Here is a 7,751-nt window from a genome sequence, read left to right as displayed (position 1 = left end):
TCATCATGGTGCATATGCAGACTGCTCTAAAGTTCTCATCAGTGGTTTCTTATCTAAATGAAACACCCCGTGTTCCTAAAAAAAACTAAACAGTGCAACTTCAGGTTAATTTTCAATTAGTCGCTTCTTTGACTACAACTGGCTGATATATATTCAGACTCTACCGAGTCAATTTTTATATATAGAAAACTCCGAATTGCATTTCTTGACAGCGTCAAAATGAATAAACAACTAGAATAATTTAGTGATCAACAAAGTAAAAGGAACACACATAAATAAATAAGTGATCTGCAAAAAAACTCTTGACAAACAAGTCTTTGCCGACCGAATGATGGCCCGGTGTCAGTTGCTGAGTGTGGCACTTGCATGCCAACGCCTGTGCCGAGTGTTTGAGACACTTCTTTTTTTCTTTCGTGGTGAGTGTCTCGGACACTTGGCAAATATGTCGAGTCTGGTAGTGTGTGTGGGAAAATAGAGTTCAGACTCACAAATCACATTTCTCCACGAGTGTATTTCACACTTGCTAGTGTAAAAATACATACAGATCGAGAAAAAAGACATAATGTGTTTTGGGATAAAAATGCAATACACTTTTATAGAAAAAAACATTTCTAGAAAAGTTTTAACACTTTAAATCCATGCGCTGGAGCCTTCCTATATACGTACAAACTTTTATAGGAAGAACAAGTCCGTGACATATTCAAACAACCGAAAATCTCTTGGGAAATGCATTGCATATGGATGCTATATAAAACAATCAAGCAAGGGCAAGGCCCTTTAAACCGAAACAGAGGCATAAAACATGCAAGCATCTATCAAAATCATGATACAAATAAAACACACAAAGCTTACGCTACAAGCCAAAAGTGCATGCCTTTAACTCTCTTATTTATTGTTTGGAACTTTCCCTATAGCTTTATCTCGATGACAGTATTGCTGACCTCTCTGACTTGTGAAGTGCCGACTCTAGATAGCCAAGTACACACTTAGTACATGGGGCCGGTACATCCAATCTTGACCCTCCTGATCTGCAAGCCATTGCGCACCAATGATGACCGGATGATGAACCTCTCCAATTGAGGGGCGTTTTCCATGGAGGTAATTCCATGAACACTTTAGTCCAAGAAGTTGCAAAATGGGAAAAACTAGTCCTACAAGTTGAGATGCGGGAGCACATTTTAGTCCAACTAGTCCGAATTGGACACGCGGCATCAACATGGAGTCCTATTGGGCTCGTCGAAATTTCGCAAAAAGCCCCCCCCCCCCCCCCCCCCGAACTGAAACAATTTGTACACAAGTCCCTGTCGGTACATGCCGAGAGTCCCATTGGCTGCTCGCTTTCCGTCGACTGGGACCCCGAAGCCGCCCAACGTCGTCCACCTCGCCGGTGCCGCCCTCTCCTCCGTCGACGCCTCCTCCAGGGCCTCCTCTTCTCTGAAGTCAATGCCGTTCGCCGACGGCACCACCTTCTGGAACTTTCTTACCGCCTGGGCCAAGGTCACGTGCTCCAGCCGGCGCTTCCAGTGGAGTATTTCGGAACGTCATGCCTGACCATGAGCACAGAGGCGGTGTGCGTGCTGGACCTGCTGGCCACGTCCCAGGAGGTGAGCGGGATGAGCAATAACCGCAGGCGGTTTTCAGCAAAAAACACAAACTTCCTGGGCCAACTAAACATGACATGTGTCAACGTTTGATTTGTTTGGACCTCTAAGCAATCCGCATCTCAACTTGTAGGACTAGTTTTTCCCATTTTGCAACTTCTTGAACTAAAATGCTCCTACCTCTCAATTTGTTGTGCCAGTAGTGCAATTACCTCCTTTTCATGACTACATCTAGATCGGTGCCTTCTATGGTCTGCACGCACTGATGGCAGCGGCTGATGATGCTGAGGCAAGTGTCCTCTCCCCTGAGGTGGGAGTAAGTGTCAACAGCAACCTCTAAATGCCGTAAATAGCTAGTCTCCCTGTTAATTAAAATTGTACATAACAGCAGATGCAATAGCAGCACGGGTTCTCCTCCTCCCTCGGGTCACCACCCGTGCCACCTCTCGGATTGTCGATGATTACCTGGTGATGATCCTGGCTGCCATCAACTACGGCACATGGCAGATCTACCTCGTCACCTTCCCCGCCGCGTCCACCTTCACCGGGGACGAAGCCTCTGCATTCTTCAGGCACACACCTTGCCTTTTGCCGTCACCTCGAGCTCTCTGTTGTTCTGCAATATTATTTTATTATGATCGATGGATGTATGCAGCGCGTATGTGCTGCGGTGCAAGACGTGTGGATCCCATACCAAGCCAAGCGGTTGTTCTGGTTCGTCTCCTTCGTGCACCTGGAGTTGGTCCGGATCATGCTCCGCAAGCCCCACCTGCACTTTGTCTGTGCCGCTTCAGTACTCATCAATCCCAACAAGAAGAAACTAGAGGTGATAGAAATGTTGGTAATTTCATTAATCCACTGGACACGTCAGATTCAAGCATATATGGGGTCTGACCCATGGACCCACCCGTGAGTCCCCTTTCCCCTTTCCTTCATCCCAACCTGAACCCTAGCCAAACAGGTTGTTAATAAAATCCGACTATACAGGTATGCATGTGTATATACCGGCCTCTCGTAACGTGTAGGTCCAAAAGTGTATCACACACGTCTAGAAAAAGTGTATCTAACAGTAGTTATGTACAGAAGAAAAAACACGTAACGTGTTGGTGTAAAAATGTGATGCAATATGTCCAGAAACATAGTACAAGATGAAGTGAATTGCATGCAGCAGTACAACGCTAATTAGACTTTTGGAGGGGCCTTAAGCAATTAGCAATAATAGCAGACCTCATCGTCCCATGAGAAAGCAATGAAGCTAGCTTGTGCTTCTGGTGCACGCATGCAAGCAATTAAGTCAGTGTTGACACTATCTTGTCTCTTGTGATTTCCGATTGGTTTCTGGAACCAATTTTGTGTGGCCTTGTGATCAAGCTGATCAAACCATGCATGTCTCTGCAACTCTGCAGACCCCAAGCCCTAACGATAGCTTCATCCCCTGCACTGAATTCCGCCCTCTGGATCCGGACCTACACGGCTCCGATGTCCTGGACTGCCGTCACGTCCGTGCCCTGATCTACGACCTTAATTCGTTCGAGCTCACTATCCACTGACCCCATGAGGCCATGACCGGCGAGAAGAAGCACTTTTCCGACCCAGTGCGAAATAAAAAGGTGTTACAGCAGCGGCGGTGCGAAGGCAGCTACTGACATGTCTTCTGTAGATCTCGAGGATGGAGTTACACCATTGTCTTTGGATGCACTGTGAGCTAACTGTCATGAGCTATTAGTCTGATTTCTGTTGATTTACTGATACCTCTCTGTGACTGCGCCTCTACAAGGTAAGTTTGGAAGAAGACTGTTTTTTAGTGCAAGTGAAATATCAGTGTCATTTGATAGTTTTCCATATTATCTGAGGTATAAACACTAACAACCCTCTTGTTGTGAAATCATTTCTTTGTTATATTGTTTGTTGTTATGGAAGGGGGTCCACGCCCACCCTAAATCGACGCAAATTATTGTGACTCTAATGAATAAGTCCTAATGACCAGTGCTACACCTCGGCGCGCCACGTCTGTGGCCTCGTCATGCCCCGGCGCCCAACTTCGTACGAGACCACGACTTGCATTGTCTCATTGGACAGCTACATTCCACATCATAGTAGTTAGTTCCCAGAGTGGCAGAGTTGTAATTAGATAAGAGGCAAAAATGTACTCCTCCCCATCCTAGGATTCCTTGGAATATTCCCTAGATATAGAAAGAAAAAGACAAAATTGCCCTCGTCCAAGCATAAGGACTGAGGGCATGACCGTAAATTGCTTAGGGGCAATCTTGTAATCTTTCAACTTCCAAACTCTATAGATAGAAGGGCACCCTCTCGTATTTGAGGTGGGTGGCATTTGCTTGAGGTCATGCCTCTCCCCTTGTCATCCCAGGTCACAAGACTCCGACTCCTGCATTCGTCGAGTAGAGAAGCCTCCAGACCCACGTAGTCGTTCCGACTCTCGAAGTTGCGCGACGTAAGACCCCGACTCCTGCATTCGTCGAGTGGAGAAGCCTTCAGACCCACGTAGTCGTTCCGACTCTCGAAGTCGCTCGACGTAAGATCCCGACTCCTGCATTCGTCCAGCCCTTGGGGGCTCCGCCCTGCAGGCTGTCGCTCCCAGACCCGTGTCTGAACCTTATCCTCCTCATTCTCCATCTTGCCGCACGGCCTAGCCCGAACCCCTGTACAGGAAGAGAGAGCTTGGGAGGCGGAAGGAAGCAGAGATGGAAGGGAGAGGGGAGAGCTGAAGATAAGAAGGAAGCATAGTACGAAGGAGCGGACGAGTGGATAAGAGCAGCAGGTGGCTGACTGTATCCGTGGAGCCTCCGTCCTCTCGTGCAGGAAAAAGATAACGCTAGAGATTTGGTCATCGAGTTGTTGTTGGATGCTTTTTTCTCCATAGCCTCCACTTAGAAAAAGTTGGATGACAATGAAGCAACTGCTGTCCGTAACCTAACTAGGGGTTCAATACCCCGGGACGAACAACAAGCTCGTGACGACATGCACGCATGACCAGCCGCCAATTGACCACGGCAAGGACGCGATTGGCACCATCGATCGGCTACAATGATGAGTCAATTAACAAAACTCCAGGGGGTTCAACACCCCAAATAATTTCTCCCCAGCCTCATGAAGTAATGGTATAAGCTCGCAAGGGGTTCAACACCCCGAGCAACATTTTGAGCTTCTGATATATATTTATCTAGCCGCATTTTACTTTCTGATTATTTTAATATTCTTTGACATTACATTCATCTCTTTGTCAACTCGGTTTCACACAATGAACTACGTGGATCCTTTATGTTACGCCTTTTGCAGGATGCAATTCACTCACAACACCTATTTATCATGACAATGCCAAGTCAGTAGAATTCCACCATGAACAGTCCGGCCTAGCTCCCGGGAAGACATGAGGAAGTAAGATAGGCATGAGAGGGCTTGGACTAGCTCCCCGAGACATCATGTATCAGACGTACCCCGCCATGGACGGACCCGTCCTAGCTCACCGGGACGACATGAGAAAATAATATAGCCATGAGAGGGCTCGGGTTAGCTCCTTGAGACATCATGTGCCAGACATACCTCACCATGAACGGACTCGGCCTAGCTCATCGGGACGACATGAGCAAATAATATAGCCATGAGAGGGCTCGAGCTAACTCCCCAAGACATCATGTGCCAGACATACCCTGCCATGGACGGACTCGGCCTATCTCACCGGCCGGGATGACATGAGCAGATAAGATAGCCATGAGAGGGCTCGGACTAAATCCCTGAGACATCATGTGCTAGACATACCCCGCCATGGATGGACCCGGCCTAGCTCACCGGGACAACATGAGCAAATAAGATAGCCATGAGAGGGCTTGGGCTAACTAACCGAGACATCATGCGCCAGACAAACCACCACCGTGGACGGACCTGTACTAGCTCCCCGGGACGACACGAGCCGAACGACATCCATGCATGTGTTCGAGCTTGCTCCTCAAAACAGCAAGGAGAAGCAAACCACACGTCACACACGAAGCTAACAGTGCGAACTCATGTTCTTTGATTAAAAAAAAGGAGGGCACACGACTTTCACATTCAAGGTGAACACCTACCGATCTCGACTATCGCTGGATCGCTAACTTTTTTTGTTGGAGAGCAGGGTACTACATACCACTGCAGCATAAGAACATCACCCCATCACCTGAATGGTGAAGTAATATTGAAGAAAATTTCACGAAGGGCAAAGCTAGCTCCATAATACACCCCAGAACTCATGACGACATCAATGAGAAAAAGAAGAATCTTCATCACCGCGTGGGAGCCACAACTCTACGGCCATGTAAAAGAAGGAGGCAAAGGACCTCCATAACCGCATGGGAGCCGGCCACAACTCCGCAGTCATCAAACAAGGAGGCAAAGGACCTCCATAACGGCGTGGGAGCCATGACTCCGCGGTCATGTCGAGAAGGAGGCAAAGGACCTCCATAACGGCGAGGGAGCCATGACTCCGCGGTCATGTCGAGAAGGAGGCAAAGGACCTCCATAACCTCGTAGGAGCCACGACTCCGTGGTCATGTTGAGAAGGCGGACAAGGACCTCCATAATCGCATGGGAGCCACGACTCCGTAGTCATGTCATAGATACCTAACTACCACCATTGTTGCTTGCTAGCTAGGATCCGTCCCTATCTCTAGAAGATGTTGAAAAAAAATTCATATCCAAGAACGAGCCATAACCCCGTGGCAACATCAAGGAAACAATGCAATGAAAAACTTAAGTCATTACAAGTAAGCTGAAATCCCGTGGCCGCATAAAAAAAGAAGGAACAAAAACTCTCTATCATGGGACAACGCACAACTCCAAGGTTGGGAGGACAATGGAGATCGAATCCACATGGCAACACGCAAGCTCAAATAGTTGGGTCATCCAGACATGGAAGCTGGATTACCACCGCCATGTGTAATTCATGACTTCACCACCAATTCAAGATGAAAAACTCATCAAAAATGCTTTGACCCATGTAGCCGTGGAGGACAAATTTCTACCACCTTATCATATTCGGAGCACCCTATATGCATAAAAAAAATCTACAACACACGCGGACAAGTAGCAAGGAACACTCTAGCTGAAACACAAAGTCCAAAAGTACATAGCAGAATCAAGAAAAACAACAACTCTCCATGATGATTAGAAGAGAGAAAGAAGTAAGTTTGCATCGATCCGGGTAACGCGTCAACCCCCTCAGATTGATGCGTCGACCCAGACGGGCGCTCCTCGACTACCCGGACGACGAGGGGATACTGTTGTGGAAGGGGGTCCACGCCCACCCTAAATCGACGCAAGTTATTGTGACTCTAATAAATAAGTCCTAATGACAAGTGCTACACCTCGGCGCGCCACGTCTATGGCCTCGTCATGCCCCGGCGCCCGTCTTCGTACGGGACCACGACTCGCATTGTCTCATTGGACAGCTACATACCACATCATAGTAGTTAGTTCCCAGAGTGGCAGAGTTGTAATTAGATAAGAGGCAAAAATGTACTCCTCCCCATCCCTAGGATTCCTTGGAATATTCCCTAGATATAGAAAGGAAAAGACACAATTGCCTCATCCAAGCATAAGGACTGAGGGCATGACCGTAAATTGCCTAGGGGCAATCCTGTAATCTTTCAACTTCCAAACTCTATAGATAGAAGGGCACCCTCTCATATTTGAGGTGGGTGGCATTTGCTTGAGGTCATGCCTCTCCCCTTGTCATCCCAGGTCACAAGACTCCGACTCCTGAAGTCATCGAGTGGAGAAGGCTCCAGACCCACGTAGTCGTTCCGACTCTCGAAGTCGCTCAACGTAAGACCCTGACTCCTGCATTCGTCGAGTGGAGAAGCCTCCAGACCCACGTAGTCATTCCGACTCCCGAAGTCGCGCGACGTAAGACCCCGAATCCTGCATTCGTCGAGTGGAGAAGCCTCTAGATCCACGTAGTCGCTCCGACTCTCGAAGTCGCTCGAGGTAAGACTCTGACTCCTGAAGTCGTCGAGTGGTGAAGCCTCCAGAACCACGTAGTCGTTCCGACTCTCGAAGTCGCTCGACGTATGACTCGGACTCCATAAGTCGTCAAGTGGAGAAGCCTCCAGACTCATGTTGTCATTCCAACTCTCCAAGTTGCTCGACGTAAGA

The sequence above is a fragment of the Brachypodium distachyon genome, chromosome 4, assembly GCF_000005505.3.
Source record: "Brachypodium distachyon strain Bd21 chromosome 4, Brachypodium_distachyon_v3.0, whole genome shotgun sequence".
NCBI classification, from domain to species: domain Eukaryota; kingdom Viridiplantae; phylum Streptophyta; class Magnoliopsida; order Poales; family Poaceae; genus Brachypodium; species Brachypodium distachyon.
Note: the sequence above shows the minus strand (reverse complement) of the source record.